The sequence below is a fragment of the Gobio gobio genome, assembly GCF_949357685.1.
Source record: "Gobio gobio genome assembly, chromosome: 19".
NCBI classification, from domain to species: domain Eukaryota; kingdom Metazoa; phylum Chordata; class Actinopteri; order Cypriniformes; family Gobionidae; genus Gobio; species Gobio gobio.
Window position 1 is genome coordinate 19,378,625 of NC_137112.1, and position 23,692 is coordinate 19,402,316.

Below are 23,692 nucleotides of genomic sequence, written 5' to 3' on the forward strand. Positions count from 1 at the left end.
TTTTTGGAGTGCCTACTTTCAAATGGCCACAACTTCTCCAAATATTATCAGATTTCCATGTGTTACACATCACTGGAAAGCTTGAAGACTACACTTTCAGAATCTGTAAATAACTCAAAATGCTCCAGAACCGACTTGTGTCCCTACCTTCCGTGACTGGTCACATATTTTCTGGACCAGGTAGATGACTACGCGACACATGGTAAGTTTGATTTCCCCCTGCGGATACAGGAGCATGAATAGCCGGGTTCATTTTTGGATGTTTGGGTGTGGATACTACAGGCACAAAATCTTTAAGCTTATGGTCAATTTGAGCATCCCGTCTTTTTAAACAATCCACCATGGACTTGCCCAAGTCTTGGATTTCTAGATTCAATTTATTCTGTACCCGTTCACATTCTCGTTCAAAACGGTAACTCATTCTTTCCTCTATAGCTTTACACCTATCTTGTAATTCAGTACAAGTAACAAATTCCTCCAACCGACTTTCAAGTGTGCTACATCTTGCAGTCAGTTGTCCTATACGTGTTGCCCATGATGCATGTGACTCTTGTACTTGCTCGTCCTCGCAAGGGAAGTGGTGGTGGAGGTGGAAAAATATCAGCAGGGTCAGCCACAGTCTTGGCCTCAATGCCTTCATTTTCTTCATCCGAGTCTATATAAAGATCACAAAATGTATTAATTAGCTCTTTAATAGGCTCTCTTCTATTAAGAAATGACCCAGAAGAAAAATCAAGTTTCATTCCCCGCTCATCCTCATTATTATTCTTTTGGCTTGCCATATTTAACATAAGAATAAACAATGTTTCATAAATGTAAATGAGTCCCTGTTCGGGCGCCAATCTATAACTGCACATGCTACTTTGAACTATTGCTGGTTATACATCTGATTTTAGGGAGAGTCATAAACATTTAAACCACTTAGTACATAAGACAAACCACCAACTCTTTCTTTGTTTTTATATTACCATCCTCCCACCAAAATCATCTCACAGAAACCCCATTAATTCTTTACCCCAAACAAACAACACCCACAAGAAAACAAAATGCACAACATGACATCCACATCTCAGGGTTTACATTCCAGCAACACCTCACTCAAATTATAGTGTCTTTCATATTAAGTGAGGCAAGGTGCGTCCAAAAGTTAAAGAGTCAGAGAATGACTGTTACTGGCAATCTGTTACAATGATGTCCAGAGTGGCCTGTTCGTTGACAATGGTATCCAATGAAAAAGCAATCCATGAACAACCCTATAGTTCCTCCCGACTTCGTTGATTTCCACAGAAGTGTTCCTCTGAGCAGACTCTTTAGTCCATAGCCATCAGCTGTGGTAACAATCCTCACCAGATCCACAAAGAGTTGAGCATGAAAACAAGGACTTCACAAACAACAACCAGCAAGGCATTTTGGCACCTGAAAGGTAACCATACTCTCTTCCTTCTTCTTCTTCTGTTGTTTATATGGCGGTTGGCAAACCAACTAAAGGTGCATTTCCGCCACCTACTGGGTTGGAGTATGGAGCACTACTTGGTCGAATACACATTGAAGGAAAAAAATAAAAAAAATAAAAAATAAATAAAAAATAAATAAAACCTTTATATCTTTTTTACCAGTTCTGTATCCTTAATAAATTTTAATAATTTCTCATGTATTTCACAATTTGTTCCTTCTCCTAATATTTCCTTTAGTGAATAATTGCTTACACCCCTATCATTTAGTGACTGAACTAATTCAAGTCTTTCTCTATTATATGCTATACATTCTAATAATATATGCTTTACTGTTTCAGGATATCCACATTTATCGCAATTACCAGTTTCATGTTTACTTATTTTATATAGACTTTGGTTTAGTGAAGTATGTCCAATACGTAATCTTGTAATTATCACATCCTTTTTCCTGTTATTTATAGTTGTTCTTTCCACCCCCACATTTCTTTGTATACTATACATGTGTCTTCCTCTTATTTCATTATCCCATAACCTCTGCCACCTCTTTTTCACTTCAGTCCCGATCAGCCCCTTAATTTCCACTTTACTCATCTGAACTCTGATGTTGATCTCATGATCTTTCAACGACTCATTTGCCAGTTTATCAGTTTCCTCATTTCCCTTTACTCCAACATGGGCTGGAACCCACAAAAAACTCACCTTTACACCTAAGTGCTTTATGTTATATAGCTTCTGTAATGTTTCATTTAAAATATCTTGTCTTGCAAAATATTTTCCACTTTCTAAACTCTGCAGAGCTGATAGTGAGTCTGTACATATCACACTACTGTTAGGCTGCTTTTCTTCTATCCATTGTAAAGCCAATAACATGGCTATCAGTTCTGTTGTAAAAACAAAAAATGATCTGTTGCTCTTTTTGATATTTTAATATTGTACTGAGGAATATATATTGCTGCAGCTGCTCTACCTGTTTCCGGATCTTTTGATCCATCTGTAAATATTTGAGTCATGTTGTTATATGCTTGAATAATATATTGTTGAACGATTACTTTTGATGGCAAATTTGATTCACTCTTATGTATCTCATTATGTATGAATAGGTCTATTTCTGGCATTGGGAATAACCATGGGGGTATAGATGAAATTTCAACAGAAGGAGCTACCTCTATCTCAGTTATACCCGTTTCCAATGCCTCCTCATTTGCTACCCAACCAAAACTCTTTATATTTCCATACTCATACTCCCAACAGTTTTCCAGTACCTTTTTAACTGGATGCCTTTCATCATGTCCTTTTACATTGATCCAGTATCTCATCCTTAACTTTCTCCTACGAACTTCTAATGGCATTTTTCCCATCTCTACTTGAGCACACAGTCCTGCTAGTGGCTCCACTCTGGCGAACCCACATCAGGTTTCCCGAGTTGATTCAGTTACTATCAGCAACCCCATGGCCAGTTCCCCTGAGGAAAGATCTCCTTTCTCAGGCGAACGGGACAATCTGGCACCCCCACCCCAAAATTGTGGGCGTTACATGTTTGGCCACTCAAGGGGGGCTCGAGAACCTCCCAGTGAGTGTCTTGAGCACCATCAGTGAAGCTAGAGCTCAGTCTACTAGACGTCTCTATGCCCTTAAATGGTCAGTGTTGTCTGACTGGTGTTCAGTCAGGAACTATAACCCAGTGTCATGCGAGATATCACAAATTCTCGTTTTTTCTACAAGAGATGTTGGATGCAGGACACACTCCATCCACACTCAAAGTCTACACGGCAGCTATCGCCGCATCTCATACGCCTATAGCTGGCCAATCAGTAGGCAGACACGACATGGTCATAAAATTCTTAAAAAGAGCCAGGAGGCTTAACCCCCCTCTCCCTCCTACGGTGCCATCCTGGGACCTTCATTGGTCCTAAGAGCACTAAAAAGACCTCCCTTCGAGCCGTTGCAGACGGCTGAATTAAAGCCGCTTTCGCTGAAAACTGTCCTGCTATTAGCACTGGCATCTGTTAAGCGTGTCGGTGACATTCAAGCGTTATCTGTGAATGCGTCATGTTTAGAATTGGCCCAGGCGATTCTAAAGTCATCCTCAAACCAGGGCATGGTTATGTACCTAAAGTGCTTTCAACACCGTTCAAAGCAAAGGTAATCACTCTCTCTGCCCTCCCCACTTCGGAGGATGAGAGACAGTTATGCCTGCTCGGCCCTGTTAGGGCACTTAGAGCATATATTGAGCGGTCCTCCCACTTTAGACAGTCGGAGCAGCTCTTTGTACGTTTTGGTGACCGAACTAAGGGACTTCCGGTCACCAAACAAAACCTAGCCAGATGGCTAGTGGACGCGATAGCATTAGCATATGACACTATGGGCCTCCAGTGCCCCATAGGTGTCAAAGCTCACTCCACCAGAGGCATGGCCTCCTCCTGGGCGTGGTCTAGTAGAGTTTCTATGGGTGACATTTGTAGATCGGCAGGTTGGTCCTCACCATCTACTTTAACCAGATTCTACAGTCTGGATGTCCCTGCACTGCAGGCACAAGTCCTCGCTGTATTATAGCTCGCTTAAAAATACTAAGATGGCCTAACGAATATTAGACGGCCTTGTAAGCCTGTCCCCGTCATAAGTTGGCATTTGAGGCCTTCATATGCTTCAATGCTTACACATTCCTTATAGTTACCGGCCTCTATGAGCCCAGTAGTATAAGACTTATAAATATATCTATATAACCTCGGTTTCCTGAGATAAGGGAAGGAGTACTGCGTAGACGGCTGTGCTATGGCGCTGACTCGGGTGATCGTCGCTTCAGTCGATTTAACCTGACGTTTCTGACAGTTACAGCGTATTTTATATGCCCCTTTCGCGGGCTCTTGCGCTCAGCTTCGCGGGCTTTGTGCCCATTGGTTCGCTCAGATTACGCTGTTCTGCCATTGGTTCATGCAGTTCCCACTGGCCAGCCAATAGCGTGCGAGATGTCTCGACACTGTTTTGACTGGGCAGTAGCACTGCGTGATTTTACAAATTACTTCAGTATATTCGAGAATAGGAGAATTCCCATGGCGTCTTCGACGCAGTACTCCTTCCCTTATCTCAGGGAACCGAGGTTATGTTAAGTAACCGAGTACGTTATTGGGAGTAAACCAGCAGCTCACTTGCATCGTAATATATATATATTCTTTTCTTTTGCTTTCCTTCTTTGTTTACTTATTTTTACCTTTACAGTACAGTATTGTTGTTTTTTGTACATATTTTGCTCTACATTTCTTGGTACGCGTGTGTGAATGCTCTAATTTTTGGTAACACAGGGGAGATTGACCTAGAGAGATAGAAGTGGTAGATGTTGAGCCTGAGTGCTCAGTCAAGTCAATTTTCTTTATTGGGTGGGTGTTTTTTTTTTCTTTCTTTTTTTCTTTCATCTCCCTCTCTGTTTTGCATTCTCTTCACTCTTTATCCTCCTTTCCTTCAGAATTGACCTTACCGGAATTTATTATGATTTTAATTTGATAAAATGGCTAGTGTCGCTATGATGACAGGTCATAGACTACGTCTGGTCTCGTGGAATGTCAAAGGAATGAATAATAGTGTAAATGCCACAAGGTTTTATTGCATTTACAGCACCTAAAGGCTGATATTATGATATTTGCTACGTATCAAGAGAGCCTGGATGGGTCACTTGTATCATTCCAAATTCTCTCAGAGAGCCCGTGGGGCTGCTATTATTATACATAGAAAAGTCATGTTTGAAGAGACCAATACCATTTCCGACCTTAATGGTCGTTTTGTGATAGTCTCAGATAAACTTCGTAATGTGCCAGTCATTTTAGTTTCAATTTATGCCCCTAACTGGGATAATGACAAATTCTTTGTTAAGTTTTTTTTAAGCCTTCCAAATGTGGGCGATCACCATTTAATTATTGCTGGGGATTTCAACTTGGTCCAGGATGTTACACTTGATAGGACTTCTTCTAAACAATCTGTCTTATCTATATCAGACAAAGAAATATCAGAGTATGCCTCTCAGTTGAGACTCTCTGATCCCTGGAGATTCAAGCATCCTCAAGATAAAGTTTTCTCGTACTTTTCACACGTACATCACACATTCTCAAGGATTGATTTCTTCCTCCTGGACAACAAACTGTTAAATTGTGTTGATACATGTACATATCACACAGTAGTAATTTCGGACCATGCCCCTGTGTCTATTGATGTGGTTTTATCCCTTGGTAGACCCGCACCTCCTACTTTTTGGAGATTTGACTCCTCTAGATTATCAGACAATAAATTTAAAGATTGTGTTGCTTTACAGATAAATTTATATTTTGAACTTAATCAGACTCCAGATATCGGTAGTCTCATTCTTTGGGAGGCTTTCAAGGCATTTATTCGAGGGCAGGTTATTTCATGTTTCTCATTTAAGAAAGACAGAAACATCTAGACTGTCTACGATTGCAGATAATCTGTACAAATTAGATGCATTGTATGCCTCTTCACCCAATTCCTTCCCTTTATACTAAACGGGTACATTTGCATGCAGAATATGATCTTCTGATGACAAATATATCAGCGAGGCAACTTAGACAATGTAGGCAATGTTTTATTGAGCACAGTGACAAAGCAGGGAAGCTCTTGGCTCACCAGGCTCGCATGGCTAGTGCCTCTAGGTGGATTGTGAAAGTCAAATCGACAGCAGGTGAACTGATATCAGATCAGATGGGGATTAACTTTTAGTTTTAGATTACTATTCTACATTGTATATGTCTGAGAGCTCCTCAAATTCTTTGGCAAGCTTTGAGTTTCTCAACTCGTTAATTTTTCCGAAAATTGATGAAGGCACTGCCAACAATTTAGGTGGTCCAATCACTGAGGTAGAAATGCAAGAGGCGATCAAATCTATGAAATCTGGAAAGTCCCCTGGCCCAGACGGCTATACAGCTGAGTTTTACCAATCTTTTGCCTCCTCACTAACCCCAACCTTGGCAAAGCTGTACAATGTCTCTTTCAAGGAAGGCCGCCTCCCTCCAACCTTATGTGAGGCCTCCATTTTCCTGCTTCCTAAGAAAGATAAGGACCCCACCTCTTATGGCAGTTATAGAACCGGGCTGTGTTTCCCAAAAGCATCGTAAGCCTAAGTAGATCGTAAAAACGATCGCACGACTCATCTTACACTTATGGGTCGTTTCCCAAAACCATCGTAACTTAAGTAGTACTTGAAAATCTTCATAGAACTATGAGTGCTCTGGAGTAATCGTAACTCCCTAAGTGCATCGTAAAGAGACTACGAGGTCACCTGCAGGACAACTGGCAAATTGCACCTAAACTTTACTCCTATCCAATGTGACTTTAATATTGTTTTTAAGTATATATCTTTATAAATGTTTCGATTTTTTTGTTTGATTAAATTCATTTTGAATCATTCAATAAACAAATAATAATGAATAAATAAATAAAAATAAAAACTACATGACTGAACACTGAATAAATTAAGGAATGAAAAAGTGCACTGCTGTATGTGGACATTCATAGGGGTTGTATGCTTATTTACAGTACTACAAATAGCTATTTAAATTTGAAAAACGTAAGAATACTTCTACTGTAGTATTCCATGGAGCCTTAGTCTTTGAGTGGTTCAACAAACACAAGGACATCAAACCATTGAATCTAAATTATTTGAGTTTGTTCCAATGTAAACCTGAACGTTCAAATTAATTAAATAGATTAAGTAGAGTATACTCAAAGTTTTAGAAAAAGTTCGACTAACTTAATTATTTCAAGTTGGTGTAACATGGTCTTCCTTTTGAGTAATTTCAACTAATATTTTTTGATTAAATGGAACTTTTTGTGAATAAGTAAGCATAACTTAAAAACATAAATGAAGTACAACTTAATAGAATTAAGTAATTACATGCTAAGAATGATGAAGTCCTGTTATTTCTGTTGTTTCAAATAGAGATGATTTAAAAAGAAACTTAATTTATATAGCACATGCTAAAATACAATAAAATCTCAAAGTGCTTAACCAAATACACTGTAAAACCTAACAGTTGTATGTACTAAAAAAAATGATTTCACTGCACTCAAATATTACCGAATGTTGTGTGGACACAATGACTGAAACAGAACTCAAACTGAATGAGTTCTAGAACATTTCTAGTTCCCAGCATGATAATTGGATAATAATTGTATTGTTTAGTGATTAAATAAGTAATAATTGCGTATAGGTGGTGACACCTGATGATGGTAATGAGCAGAATCACTGAAGGAAAGAGAAACACAAGAACTACAACTGACTTCAGCCACAGCCTTAGATGAAATCAACTGAAGGATAAAAGAAGACATTAAATCTCTGAAGATCTCAGCAGAGGAGGATTAAACAACTCCACAAACAGCATTACCAGCCTCACACATTACTAACCAGACTAACTTTAATTTCTGTCATTTCTGTTATATTGAAAATTATAGTTTCGTTTGAAATCACCATGATGGTGTTCAGTGTTTGCTTTTGTTGGGATCTTGACTCTTGACAAAACATGTCTTGCTCTGGCTGCTTTTACTGTGTTTATGAAGCACATTTGTTATGGTAAGAAAAGCCAAGAGAAAGTGTGATCAGCTGGTTTTGGTTGTTATTTGCTGATGATATTATCGCCATGCAGTGACTGAATCACTGATCTCATTCAGAGTCTAATGCTCTCATTAGAGCGATTTTGTGTTATTATTTTTTGTATTATTCATAATAGAATCTATGTGATTCTACAGCACAAAATCCAGGTTGGTTGTGGTAATCGAACAATATGCAATATCTAAATGAATAAAATGAATGCACAAAAGGGTTTAATCTACAACAATACTCGGACACACACAGACATCAAGAATCAGCCTATGAATCTCAACAATGGTGACATGATTCATGCCGCAATGCATTCTGGGTGCATCATGCAAAACTCATCCATGGTTCCCATAATGCATTACGGCATGAAGCGTGTCACAATGGTTGAGATTCATAGGCTGATTCTTGATCTCTGTGTGTGAGTAAAGCTTGCAGGAAGTCAAAGTACTTAACATACAATCTATTTTAAAACTTATTCAGCTTTTCTGATTAAAACCGTGCTGGATCTCAATTGCCTCAAAAATGTAAGTTTTGAGTCACATGTTTTTAAAGTCCCTGTAAAGGCAATTCTGAGATTTGTTTCTAAACACATTACAAATGTTAGAAATGTATTGCTGAAACACATTACAAAGACTGTGAACTATGGAGTACTGAATTCAGAAGTTAGACCGTTAAACAGTTTTTCACCGTTGCTGTGTTCAGGATTTTCTGGGCGGGGCTAAAACGGTGGCTCGATGACGCCAAGCCTGAGGGGCTGGAGGAGCCACCGAGCCTGGCTCCTCCCCTAACACGATCATAACTAGAGCACATTCGCATCAGTTCGATCGCGAGTTACTGTTAGTACTGTTAGTTACTATAGTCAACAACTTACATAACAGCTTACAAAACAAAAACGATGAAGGGGTGGATTAATTTTGTGAACAGCAACCTTGATAGAGAGCTGAGGATCATCACCGACACCCACCTCTGCAGTGACTTTACACCGGATCGTTTTACAAACTTTCACCGGAGACAACTGGGATTCACTAATAATCCGCTGCAGAACCGACTATCCCCCGCCCAGGCCTTCATCCTCCCGTCCCGCCGACATCTGGTGCGTCGTGATCATAGACGCTCGTGATCAGTGAGTGTTGTCTTGTGTGCTACTGCCGCTTTCCCGCGAGTGGGCGTGGTTTCGGCACCGACAGCGGACACACCCCCAGCATTTGAGAGCAGAGAATGCTGCTAATTTTTTCAGGTTTTTGATAAGCTATTTTATGTACTTCCCGGATTTTTTTATGATTAAAATTTGGCTGGGTGGTTAATAACACATTTATCTGTGGTGTGAGGAACTCAGAACACATGTTTAGTTTTGACTTTACAGGGACTTTAAGTAAACAAACTCAACATATTTGACTAACGTGTACTTAAAACAATGACAATATAAAGCAATACAAATTGAGTTTTGTTAACATAAAATGGTGTGGTTGTGTACTTATTTTTTAAAGTTCTGTGAAATCTCAAAACTTTGTTATAATAACTGAAAATAATTGAGTTGCCTTAACAGAAAACTGTAAGTCATATTAACTGCAAATATTTGAGTTGAGCTAAATGAGCACTTTAATTTAACTGCTATCAAAAGGTACAAGTAGCAGGTAATCCAACCTTTTAAGTTCTGTAAAATTGTGACTTTTAAGTAATTCAACTTAAAAAATTTGAGGACTTAGTGCAGCTGTAGAGGGAGAAACTAGATGTCCTAAAAGACATCAGAAAATATCTTAAAGATGCCAATGAGAGGGACATCAACTTTCAGAAGCAGCTCACAGACCTCAAGAAGGCCAAGCTGGCTTTAGAAGAGAGGAGACTGGCACTGAAAAAGATGAGGTTTGCAAGGCCCTGCATTTTGGTGCCAATTATCTTGCCAGATGATTCAGATAATATTGTTTCCCTTTCGAGAGTACTCTCGTATTGCGTTTGCTAAACGCTATGGGGAATTTCCTTTCCTCGAGATTTTGAAGCAATTTTTATCCTAAAAATACCATGTAAAACGCAGTGCAGCTGCACAGCTCTCCGCAGGAAGCAGCTGCGTGCTGATTGGCTGTGCCGCTGCTACTGCAGGAACCTATTGCGAGACCGCTGGGCAGGACGGACCAATCAGGTCCCTCTAATATTCCCGCCACAGGGGGCAGCAGAATTTGCATAGCCAAGGGTATAAAAGACCCTGTCTCGCCAGGTTCGTCAGATTATTTCTTCTTCAGCAACTCACCTCGCTGAGCTCCGGATTGATTGAAGCCCGCCGTCGAAATGCTACCAGCGGAATCCCTGCAGCCCTGAGGACGCCGGATTCCAACCTGGTCTCCGCCTTCAGCCGCCTGCTGTTCCAGCTGTGCCATCCGGCGTTAAAATATCCTTTATACCGTGTATGTGTGTGTACTCCGGTTGGACTTGTTTTTATGTTGTCGTTTGATGCATGTTTTGGAAAGCGCTTTGTGCACCTTTTGGCTGCTGTAAGGCGCTATATAAATAAAAATTGATTGATTGATTGATTGTATGTGTGTGTGCGTTGCTGGCAACGCCACTTCTAAGAGCTTACTAGCTCTCCACCTCTCTTCTCTCGCGTCCGCCGTGTCTTTTTACGCCGCGAACAGAGAACATTAGTCTTCCGGCGCTTCAAATAAAGCCGCGGACACACGGAGCGCTCCTCTCGCTTCCGTCGCGCTGAAAAGCGCCGCGGACAGAGAATGTTATATCCCCGCCGCTCTAATGCCGCCGCGGACATACGGAGCTCTCCTCTCTCTCGCTTCCGCCGCTCTAAAGATGGCCGCGGACAGAGAATGTTATATCCCTGCCGCGCTAATGGCGCCGCGGACATACGGAGCTCTCCCCTTCTCTCGCTTCCGTCGCGCTGAGAAGCGCCGCGGACAGAGAATGTTATATCCCCGCCGCGCTAATGACGCCACAGACAAACGGAGCTCTTCTCTTCTCTCGCCTCCGCCGCTCTGAAATGGCCGTGGACAGAGAATGTTATATACCCGCCGCGCTAATGGCGCCGCAGACATACGGGGCTCTTCACTCTCCTTACTCTCTCACTCCCGCCGCTCTGAAAATGGCCGCGGACAGAGAATGTTATACTGCTGCCGCGCTGATAAGCGCCGCGGACAGAAGATGTGCACTTCTGCACACGAGTGAACTCAAGCCTAAACTCTCCTCACTCTTCCTCCCTTCTACTCTTCTTCTCCTCTCGCTCCGCCGCTCTGATAATGGCCGCGGACAGAGAATGCTAGAGTAGACAAGCGAACTCAGGCTGCTGGATATCGAGAACACGCTTACGTCACAACCGTTCTCGCTCCAGCGCGCGCTTGCTGCCAAAGGAAAACTGCCTTATATGCCTCTCTGCACAGCGCGCGTTCGCTGACTAGAGCGCGTCCTACGTCATAACGCGCTCTCCGTCTAGAGCATAACGGTGTCGTAGAATGGCTGCCAAGCCTGCGCCTTTTTTTCCACATACAAATAGCCCCCCATCGCAGGCCATTCTTGAGATTCGCCTTCGAGGGGAAAGTTTACCAATACAGGGTGTTACCCTTTGGTCTATCTCTGGCTCCCCGCACGTTTACGAAGTGCATGGAAGCGGCGCTAACCCCGCTGAGGCTTCGGGGAATGAGATTTCTCAACCATCTCGACGACTGGCTCATAATAGCTCAGTCAGAGATACAGTTATTGAACCACAGATCTTGGCTTCTCAACCATCTAAAATGCTTGGGCCTCAGATTCAACGTGGCAAAGAGCTCATTGTCTCCCACACAGAACGTTTCGTTTCTGGGAACAGTGTTAGACTCACTGCAGATGAACGCGCGACTGACGTCACAGCGCGCGCTCTCTGTTCTGAACCGAGCGGTTTCCCTCAGGTCCGGTGCACTCACTCGTCTCAAACACTTTCAGAGGATGTTGGGTCTCATGGCCTCGGCGGCGCCAGTTCTCAGACTAGGTCTGTTACACATGCGCCCCCTACAGCGCTGGCTGAATCGCCGCGTTCCAGCTCACGCATGGCTCTCGGGCCGATTACAAATCAAGGTAGACCACAGCTGTGTGTTGGCTCTGGCTCCTTGGAAAGATCCCGTCTGGTATCAGACGGGCGTGAGCTTGGGCACTGTTACGACGTGGAAAGTTATCTCGACAGATGCATCCAACCTAGGTTGGGGAGCCCTTCACGAGGGCAGGCCAGTCTCCGGTCTCTGGTCAGACTCGGAAAAGAGCCTTCACATAAACTGTCTAGAGATGAAAGCGGTCACGCTATCGCTAAGAGCTTTCCTTCCGTACATAAAGCACCACCATGTCCTGATCCGAACGGACAGCAGGTCAGTGGTAGCCTATATAAATCGCCAGGGCGGTCTAAGATCTATTGGTCTACACACAATGGCGGAAAAAGTCCTAATATGGGCAGAGCGCAACCTGAGCTCACTGAGGGCGACTCATGTGCCGGGCATTCTGAATTTGGGTCCAGACATGCTGTCCAGGGGCAAAATATCCCCAGCAGAGTGGTCTCTTCACCCACAAACGATTCAGACAATTTGGGGTTTGGAAAGGCAAAAGTGGATCTTTTCGCCTCACAAGACAATGCTCAATGCCTAATATAATTCTCCAAGCACAAGGATGCGTTGGCCCATGAATGGCCCAACCTCCCTCTTTATGCTTTTTCCCCAATCTCAATGTTACCTCAGGTCATAGAGAGGATCAGGGAGAGCAAGTGCGCTGTGCTTTTGATAGCCCCGCTGTGGAGAAATCAGCCTTGGTTCTCACTGCTAAGTTGGATGTCAGATACAGCCCCGTGGCCAATACCGCTGAGGAGAGACCTCCTCATGCAGGCGAAACGGCAGATCTGGCATCCCCGTCCCGATCTATGGGCGCTTCATGTCTGGCCCATCAACGGGTACATGAGAACCTCTCTGAAAATGTATTAAACACCATTTCTGAAGTTAGAGCCCCCGTAACCAGGCGGCTCTATTCAGGCAAATGGTCAGTCTTTTCGGACTGGTGTAAAGCACGAAGCCTTACCCCACATAATTGTGAAGTGTCAGAAGTGCTCACTTTTTTACAAGAGCTGCTGGATGCGGGTCGTTCCCCCTCCACGCTCAAGTTTATGTGGCTGCTATAGCAGCGTATCACATTCAGGTGAATGGACTGTCACTGGGAAAGAACGATCTTATCATGCACTTCCTCAAAGGGGCTAGAAGGCTTCACACCTCTCCCCCCTTCAGTCCCTATATGGGACCTGTCCACAGTCCTGGATGTTATGAAAGGCTCAACATTCGAACCTCTGCATTCGGTGAGCTTAAAGCTCCTATCACTCAAGACAGCTTTTCTGCTAGCTATCGCATCAGTTAAGCGAGTGGGTGATCTGCACGCACTCTCAGTGTGCGCCTTTTGTCTGGAATTTGGGCCAAACGACTCTTAGTCGTCCTCAAACCAAGACATGGATATGTACCTAAGTGCTTTCAACTCCGTTCAGAGCACAGGTCATTTCACTTTCAGCACTCTCATCATCGATAGATGAGGAAGATGCTAATTTGACTTACAGGCAACTGAACAGCTCTTTGTGTGCTTTGGCGGCCGCACCCGCGGGTGTGTGGTTACAAGGCAGACCTTGTCACGATGGATAGTGGATGCTATCTCGCTGGCTTATTAGTCCAAATATCTCAACTGCCCTATAGGCATCAAAGTCCATTCTACTAGAGGCATGGCCTCGTCGTGGGCTTGGTCTACTGGCATTTCTCTGAATGATACCTGTGCGGCGGCAGGCTGGGCCTCCCCGTCCACTTTTATCAGATTTATAATGTGGATGTCCCTGCCTTACAGGCTGGGCTTCTCGCCGTATAATACATATTAACCCCTTATGACCGATAGTCCGGTCTGGGTTAAGTATTTGTATAAGTCATAAGCACATTCCTTATAGGACTCGACTCTGTCTGGTCTATATATATATTACATATATATACATATATCTTGTGTGATATTCTCATTGAAATTGCCCGACTCAGGTCTGGCTCATATTGGGGACTTCTATGAATATCATATCTACGGGCCCACTTAGGTCGGCCTGGGTATGGTTTCTCCAGGCTATCAGAGCCGTTAAGCGAGCACAGCGTTTTGCATTGGTTCCCCATAGCGTTTAGCAAACGCAATACGAGAGTACTCTCGAAAGGGAACGCTTCGGTTCCCTGAGAAGAGGGAACGAGTATTGAGTTCGCTTGCCGTGCTTCACTTGCTCAGGGAGTCGCTTCAGTCGATTTAACCTGACGAACCTGGCGAGACAGGGTTTTTTATACCCTTGGCTATGCAAATGCTGTTGCCCCCTGTGGCGGGAATATTAGAGGGACCTGATTGGTCCGTCCCGCCCAGCGGTCTCGCCATAGGTTCCTGCAGTAGCAGCGGCACAGCCAATCAGCACGCAGCTGCTTCCTGCTGAGAGCTGTGCAGCTGCACTGCGTTTTACATGGTATTTTTAGGATAAAAATTGCTTCAAAATCTCGAGGAAAGGAAATTCCCCATAGCGTTTAGCAAACGCAATACTCGTTCCCTCTTCTCAGGGAACCGAGGTTACGTTAGTAACCAAAGCGTTAATGTTGGTTAATCATGACTACTTATATGTTTTAATAATCTCTTGTGCAACATGAAATATTATTTTCCGTTATGTAGTTAGGACTTATCCCATTGTGCAATGTCTTTTGCAAATCCTAGGGAACAAATTCAAATCAAAGTCTACTAAGGCTCCATGAAATACTGCAGTAGAAGTATTCTTAAGTGTTTCAAATTTAAATAGCTATTTGTAGTACTGTAAATAAGCATACAACCCCTATGAATGTACAGCAGTGCACTTTTTCATTCCTTAATTTATTCAGTGTTCAGACATGTAGTTTTTATTTTATTTTTTATTAATTATTATTTATTTATTTAATTATTCAAAATGAATTTAATCAAACAAAAAAGGAAAACATTTATAAAGAAATATACATAAAAACAATATTAAAGTCAGATTGGACAGGAGTGAAGTTTAGGTGCAATTCGCTAAATATATATTTATATTTACATTTTCAATTCTAAAACCTCAAGAAAATCAAAGCTAAATATCTGAACAAATTCTGTAACAAATTTTAGGTTGATATCTCAAAAAAATATGTTTTTGTGCGCAGTACCAACGTTTTCCACTAGATGACATGTAGACTCTTCGATTTACATTTTTGGTTTGAGTGATCTGAACGTTATATCTTCATACTTTTCAAAATATCTATGAAGTAGACATCCTATTCAGAAGTAGTTTGGGCAGTAATGTTAATATTTGATTTGAATTCAATCTCTAAAATGCATATTAAAAAAAAAACATATGGAAAGAGTCAGAGTGCGCGTTATAGTTTGGAACCGCATCACAAATGACGAATCTATCGCTATTTATCTACTGCTCTGTCATCTTTTTTGAAAATCAGTTACCAAATATGAAAATTAGAGTCTGAAAGCTTTGAAATGCTATATAGTTGGTCAAGATTACTTTAGGTTTAGACTAAGATATTATTGTTCTAAATGTATAAAGGCAAGTGTCCTAAGGGCCAATCTTAAAAATAGTGGTTAAAAGTATTTTTATAAATCTTAAATTCAGATATTTATTCTTTGTAATGTATGAAAAGTATTGATATTAAAAGTGAATTGTTTGTACCTGATTGTATGTGTATTTTCATAGTGTGATTTTTGGGGAATTGTGTTGAATCCAATTAGGGTCAATTTGACCCGGACCATAACGAGTGTAACCAGAAATCGAACAGTGCACGAGGGTTAACGGTTTATAACACTTAACCAAAAAATCAAAAAATCACTTTGGACTTAACTGTTTTAACTCTTACTGGTCTTAGTATGAAGGATACAGAATCAGATGATCGATGCTCAGCTGCAATTCACTGTTCGAAGTGTGGGCTCAACAAGGGTATAGATTTCTGGGTCACCTGGTTCTGGCAGTTCTCCTTAAAGGTTCTGATGCCAAGTCACCCTCTTCACGCTCAACTCCTCCTACGGATTGCACCTCCAGCTCTCTTTGAGGTCCCAACACTTCTTCATCGGACTCCTCGGAGTCAGGTAGATTTACAGATTCATACATGTTTCTTTCAATTTCAGGTTCCTTCTCAGGTTTTGTTTCTCTCCTCTCTTCTTGGGGGGAATTCTGCTGCATGTGGGTCCAGATCTGTTCCCTGCATGGGAACCCACAAGTCAACCTCCTCGTTGCTGGAACTGTTTGTGCTGTCATGGTGAGTATTTCGTTGTGGTTGTGCTTCCTGTCTTCACCTGTTCCTCGTTCATCCTTTTCCTTCCAGATGAACATCGGCTGTCCTCTGCTTATCAATCGGGTAAGGACAAGGTAAAAGAAGGTTCCGGTCCAGCACTCTTTCCTTCCCAGTCCCATCCAATGTTTCTACTACATAGACCGGGCCATTTCCTCCTCTTCTTTCTTTCACCACATATGTTTTCTTTTCCCAGTACACTCGCAGTTCTCCTGGACCGCCTCTTTCTGACAGGTTCCTTACCAACACATGATCACCTGGCTCCAAGTCAGAAATCCATGCCTTCCGGTTGTAATTCCTCTGCCCCCTTGCAGCAGCTTTTTTCATGTTCTTTGTTGCAATCTCATATGCTTCTAGCATAGACTTTTTCCATCTCTCAGCATAATCGGCGTGAGACTGAGTTTTCTTTACTTGCTTTGTGGGGAGCACCAGATAAATGGGAAGAACTGGCTCTTTACCAAAGAGGAGAAAGAACGGAGAAAATCCTGTTGACTCGTGCACTGTAGTATTATAGGCGTGGACAACCTTGAGGTGGTTTGCCCAATTCGACTTCTCTGTCTCCTCTAGGGTCCTCAACATCCCCAATAGCATCCTATTGAACCTCTCTGCCGGGTTAGCTTGGGGATGGTAGGGACTTGTACGTGAATGCCTAATTTGGAACATGCTGTTCTCGAACTCCCTCCCCTGGTCATGGTGGATCTTTGCAGGAAAACGGTGTGATGATAAAATCTTCAAAGATCTTCCGGGCTGCTGTCTTTCCAAACTTGTTTCTGGTGGCGTATGCCTGGTCAAACTTTGAAAAATGGTCTATGACCACGAGGATATACTCTGCTCCCCCTTTACTTTTCTCCAGGTGCAGGTAATCAATCAAGATAATTTCAAACAGAGCTGTTGTCTCAATGCTCTGGTTTGGTTTCTTCTGTCTTAGGCATCGACACACTCTTGTGACATAATGCTCCATCTCATCTCTCATTCTCGGCCAGAGGAAATGTACACGAGCTGCTGCCACCATCCGATCGGCACCGAGGTGAGCCAAGTCTTCATGCAAGCGATTGCATATCATACTTTTCAAGTTTTCTGGGACAACTAACTGAGTTCTGGTCATTATTTTTATTTGCAGGATACCTTCCTCATCAATCTGCAGGTGATGCCATTCTCATAGGAGTCGTCTCACAGCTTCCGGTTCCTTCAATTTATCCTTGTGTTTGAGATAGATTTGTTTCTTTTTCAGATTAAGTACTCGGCTGATGACTGGATCAATCCGTTGGGCGTTCCTGATATCCCTAGAGTTTAGCCGTCGACTGGTCTCTGGTCCACCTGTCAGCTCCTCAGGTAAGACATCTATGTTACAGGTGATTGCAGATATCCAGTCCACTTCTCCACGTCATTGTGCTTTTAGGGCTTCCCCGATTGATCCCAGAACTTCTGGCTCACATTCCTGAGTACATTCTCTGGCTGTGACTTCAATGGGCACTGGTCTCCTTGACAAGAAGTCCGCATCACGATTTGCCATTCCTGGTCTATACTTCAAAGTGAAACGGTAGTCTGCCAGCTCGAAAACCCACTGTTGCCCCACTGCATTCAGCTTTGCCATCTTCATGTCATATGTCAATGGGTTATTATCATTGTAGACAGTGAAATGCGGTGCATGAAACAGGTAGTCACGGAAACGCTCTGTGATCGCCCATTTGAGTCCCAGAAATTCCAACTTCCCAGAGTGCAGCCTGTAGTGCCTTTCGGCAGGGGTGAGCGTCCGAGACCCATAACCTACTACTCGGAGTTTACCTCCCTGTCGTTGGTACAATACGGCTCCTAGCCCTTCTTCTGACGCAACATGAAGGACGAATGGCTTTTCAAAATCGGGGTATGTCATAACGGGTGGACTTGACAACACCGCAATCAACTTCTCCAGCGCTTCCTGATGTCTCCCTGTCCACTCTACTGGCTGTGATGGAGGTGCTTGCGAGGAAGTGTTCCCTCTCTTTCCTGACCCTTTTGTCTTGCACATACCCGGTTTTGTCAACAGTTAATATAGAGGCTTGGCTAATCTGGCAAAGTCAGCGATGTATGATCTGTAGTAACCAAGGAAACCCATGAGCTTTCTCACCTCGCGAACAATGCTGAGTGTTTCTCTCTTTAATGCTTGCATGGCCTCTATTTCTTTGGGGTTCATTCTATACCCATGTTCAGAGATGATTAGACTCACATAGCAGACTTCCTGCTTGAAAAAGTTGCATTTCATGGGCCTTAGCTTGATAACACACTGCTCCTGTCGCTGTAGCACTCTCCTCAAGTCCTCTTGGTGCTGGTCGAACTGACTGGTTGGGTTCTTGAACCGCACGTGTGAGTGTGTGATACAATTCTGTTGCATCCTTTTCAATAAAATGTCCTCTGAGAATTTGTTTAAGGACAGGCAATGTTAGGTCTGTTCTACTCTCCAGGTAACTTTTCAAGCTGACACCTGGAATGATGGCTTGAATGACTGTCTCAACAATTTCTCCCTCAACATAACCTCTTTTGCATGCCCTGTGGATCTGTCTGTTCAGACTAGGAAAGTTTAGTTTGTCTCTCTGGCCAGGTTCACCAATTTGTCCAATTATGTTTAGTTCTTTTTTTGTACACTGGATGCATTAGTGTGACATTTTCTCTTGAAACTGACGTATTTGTCGTTTTTCTGTCTGTTTTGGCGCTTTGTGATTCTGTTGAAGTGTTTATTAAAGGTTTTTTGTGTGCAATTCCTATGACGACCACAGGGTGGCGCTCCGGGTCAACTTTTCGCTGCCCCTCGTTGCTTGTTTCATGCTCTGCACTGGATGAGCTATCGGTTTCCTCTTCGTCATTATTTCTCAAACTGTCAATTTTCTCCTTTGTATCTAACAATATAGATAGTCCTTTGTCTTCAAGTAAAACAACATCATCTCCCTCTAAATGCTGCAGAATGCGTTGTCTCAGCGCACAAGTTGTGTGTGTCTCACTCTCCCCCACATTTAGCTCGAGAATTTCACACAAACTTCTCAGTTGCGAAGCAGATAACTAGAGTAATTTACTTTCTATTTCATCCAGCGTAGCACCGTGACTCACGGCTCGTTTCTCAGCCCGCACTACACTCGCGGCCCGTTTCATCACTCACTCGCCACTCTGTTGCCTGCACTTGCTATTTTCTTGCTCCCGAAATCCGTCACAACCGGGCGGAAACACCAGTTTTATGTTACACCCTCGGACAATGACCACAACAGTGTTTTCTTTTCTTTAGATTTATTTGCCCCGGTTGTTTATCTCTTTTGTTTTCTGCGAAAGATTTTTTTTGGGGGCTGAAAGCTTTAACATGAACAACAACATGCGTTAACTGCCCTTCTTCTTTATCCTTTTACTCACTAGTCTTTTCTTCCCACAGCGCCCCAACAGTATATAGTTTTCTTAGATCTTTCTATATAAAAGTACATTATATTAGTGCAAATTATCTACAATAAACAAAGACATTAAACAAATTAAATAATTCTTTGAGGTCATTACACCAAGAGCAAAGATAAAGCAGCCTCTGGGCGCGTAAAGGATTCTCCTGATCAGACGGCCGTACACTCATATGCACGGAAAAGTGGTGTCTCATACCCCTACCTGAATCTGAGCCCTGTATTCCGGACTCTAAGAGAAATCGACATGAACCCACGCTCGGCAAGGTACAAGATAATATCGTCAAGATAGTAGTGGATAAAATGAGTCAGAATACAGCTGTTCTCAATCAAGAGATAAAGCACAACCGAGAGTGTGTTAATTCTTTGAAGGAGGCTACAGAATTTCTTTTTCAAAAACTGAATGATGTAAAGGCGGACATCTCCAACATTAAAACGACAGGAGAAGACCACCAGAAACGGATAACGGAACTGGAGGACAAGCTCAACGAAATGGAAAGGTACCAACGACGGTGGAATTTGAGGCTGTATGGACTGGCTGAACAGGAAGGTGAGGATGTTAAAGCCCGGGTGGTTGAAATCTGCCGCTCTGTCATCTCAGGAAATGAGGAGACCTGTCTACAACACATTGATGTCAGCCACAGGGTTGGCAGAAAGAGTGTGGAGAAGATTTGACCAGTTATTATCAGGTTCGTAGCCAGGTCAACAAGAGATCTCATTTAGAAGAAAGCGAGAGGATCGGAATATTTGAAATCGAGGAAACTGCGGATTGGGAAAGACCTGATGACAAAAGATAAGGAGGCTCATAAAAAATTGTTGCCACAAAATGATGCAGCACGTAAAGAAGGGAAAAGAGCCTTTTATGTGGGAGCTAAAGCAATAATTGATGGAAAAGAAGTTTGAGTGTAGTGAGAAATTTTGATACGCTACACGCATTTGTTTTTCATTATCTCGGTTTGAGATTAAGCTCCTGTATTACTTTCTCTATGAGAGTGTTGGTTTTAAGGTAAAGGACATTTATTATGTCTCACATTGCTCTGATTTATTTGAATATACACACAGGACTATTGGTTGATCTTTTTTATGTTGTTCTATGGCGTGTGATGTTTTTTCTTCACAGATTTCTTTTTTTTTCTGTGTAATGTCATTTTGTTTATACTCGTTTAATGTGAGGGGTATTAGTGACATGATAAAAAGAAAAACAGTTTTTTTTATATCTTAAGAGATTCAAAGCCGATTTTTACTTTTTGAGACTCACGCTTTAGGATCTGACTACAAGTTTTGGAAAGGCAAGTTAAACAGTCCTTTAATTGAGAATAAGCAATACGGCCGCTGAGCCGTCTAACATAAAGTCTTTCTCAAACAATGCAATGAGGCAGTAGACCCGGGTAGATGACCGGTCTGTAGAGTAGAACAAAGGAGACTGGCTGACGGCCGTAGACAGTGCGGACAAGACAGGATACGAGAGGTCATAGCAGGACGACACATCTGCAAACATAATTAATAATCTGGCAGAGAACAAAGGATAGACAAGAACTAGAAATAGAGACGCTAATCAGAGGGGAAAGGAGGGACAGGTGTGCAATGAATGAACCTAGCAGTAGTAACGAGGAACAGCTGAGACTAAGTGTATGCGTGCAAGTGCCCGGAGGGAAGCGTGAATGTGAGAATGACCAGCAGGGGGGGAAAGAGAGGGAGAGACAGGATCATGACAAAAAGAACTCAAAATATTTTTTTTTAATCTCGAAAAGAGGAATATTAAACTGTCCTCTTTAAAAAGACTTAGGTTTGATGCTAAAGTTTTGACGGACTTAAATGAGATCTCCCAGTTTGTAACAAGTTTTTATTAAAAAAAATAAACACAAAAGATGAAGGTATTGGAGGCATAAGGACTTTTTTTGGATAACGTTAAAACAAATTATACAGTAATAGATGAAGATTCAAAAAGAAATTGTGATTTCAGTATTTAACAGGATGCGGAGTCCACTCTGGACTGGAGGCAGGAGGCGGAGTCCACTCTGGACTGGAGGCAGGAGGCACTGTGACCATTTGACTAGGTGGCGCTGTGACCATTTGAATTGGGGGGTGTATTTAACTGTTCAAGAGGGAAATGGTCTGTGGGAAGAAACTGTTCCTGTGCCTAGATGTTCTTGTGGCCAGTGATCGGAGTCGCCGTCCTGATGGTAACAGTTCAAACAGACGGTGACCAGGGTGAGGAGTCAGGGTGAGGAGCTGCTGGGCCTTTTGTTGGCCGTTGTTATAACTGCACCAGACAGCCAGCTGTTCAACCTTCAGTCTGTAAGCAAACTCATCACCGTTTTGGATGAGGCAGATGACAGTGGTGTCGTCTGCAAATTTCAGGAGCTTAAAAGAGGGGTCTTTAGAAGTGCAGTCATTGGTGTACAGGGAGACGTGCAGAGTGCAGATCAGAGCGAGCGTGTGATGTGAGACTGGGCTTTTCAAACCTGCAGTAGAATGCATTCAGATCCTCAGCCAGTTGTTGATTCTCTACAGAACGGGGGGATGGTGACTTGTAGTTGGTGATGTTCCTCATGCCTGTCCAGACTGATGCAGGGTCGTTGGCTGAGAACTGGTTTCTCAGCTTTTCAGAGTAGCTTCTTTTAGCAACTCTGAACTCCTTTGTCAGTCTGTTTCTGGCCTGGTTATACAAGACTTTATCCCCACTTCTGTAAGTATCCTTTTTGGCATGACGGAGCTGTTTGAGTTACCCAGTAAACCATTGTTTATCATTAGTGAATGATAAGAATGTCCTGGTAGGAATGCATGTATCCTCACAGAAACTGATATATGATGTTACAGTATCTGTGAGCTCTTCCAGATCAGCGGTAGCAGCTTCAAAAACAGTCCAATCAGTGCAATCGAAGCAGGCTTGTAAGTCCAGCATTGCTTCATTAATCCATCTTTTTACAGTCCTTATTACAGGTTTAGCTGATTTCAGTTTCTGCCTGTAGGTCAGTATAAGATGAACCTCACAGTGATCAGAGAGCCCCAAAGCTGCCCGTGGGACGGAGTTGAGTTGTCGTCATGTCAGTGGGAGGGGTGGGGTGCATTGTTTTAATCGAGTAAACTAGTTCACTTTTCACTTTTAGTTCACTTTGAGTTCACTTTTAAATAAACTTTTGCTGATAATTTACTCACCCCCATGTCATCAAAGATGTCCATGTCTTTCTTTCTTCAGTCGAAAAGAAAGTAAGGTTTTTGATGAAAACATTCCAGGATATCTCTCAATATAATGTACTTCAAAGGGCTCCAAACGGTTCAAGGTCCAAATGACAGTTTCAGTGTAGCTTCAAAGGGCTTTAAACAATACCAGACGATGAATAAGGGTCTTATCTAGCGAAACGATTGGTCATTTAAAAAATAAATAAAAAGTTTAAGTTTTATAAGCACATATGCTCGCCTTGCTCTGTTCTGTGATGCGCGTTCATGACGTCACGTAATATGCAATTACATACCGAGTCAGTGTTTACAAGTTGAACGTGCACATACGAAGTCAAACGCCGTTTACTGCAGTGTGTCGCCGCAGCAGTCTTCCATCTGCCTAATTTCTTCCTTTGTGTATTCCACTTTAAAAAGGTAGGGCAGGGCGAAAAACTCGGTAACGCTTTAGATTACGGCCCGGAAAGTACTGCGTAAGTAAAGAGAATTTACAGCATAATTTTCGGTAATTATAGTGTAACTATAAAGTAAGTACGTGTAGGTATAAGGGAACAATATGTAATATTGGGGGAATAAAGGGGTAACTATCAAGAAAATTAACACATTTATACTGTAAGTATTTTTTAATTAAGGGGTAATTATCCATGCAGTTACAGGGTAAGTATGAATCTGCGGGCTGTAAATTAAAGTGGTTCTTGTTCCATGTAGTTACAGGGTAAGTACAATAAACAACACATACAAAATCTGATA

The 23,692-nt window shown here is 42.5% G+C and overlaps 1 protein-coding gene across 1 annotated transcript in view; it reads right to left on the reverse strand.

Moving 5' to 3' along the window:
* Nucleotides 1-23,692, reverse strand: part of LOC307142845 (bactericidal permeability-increasing protein-like) — a 282,251-nt gene that overhangs the window by 111,554 nt on the left and 147,005 nt on the right. The window lies entirely within an intron of this gene.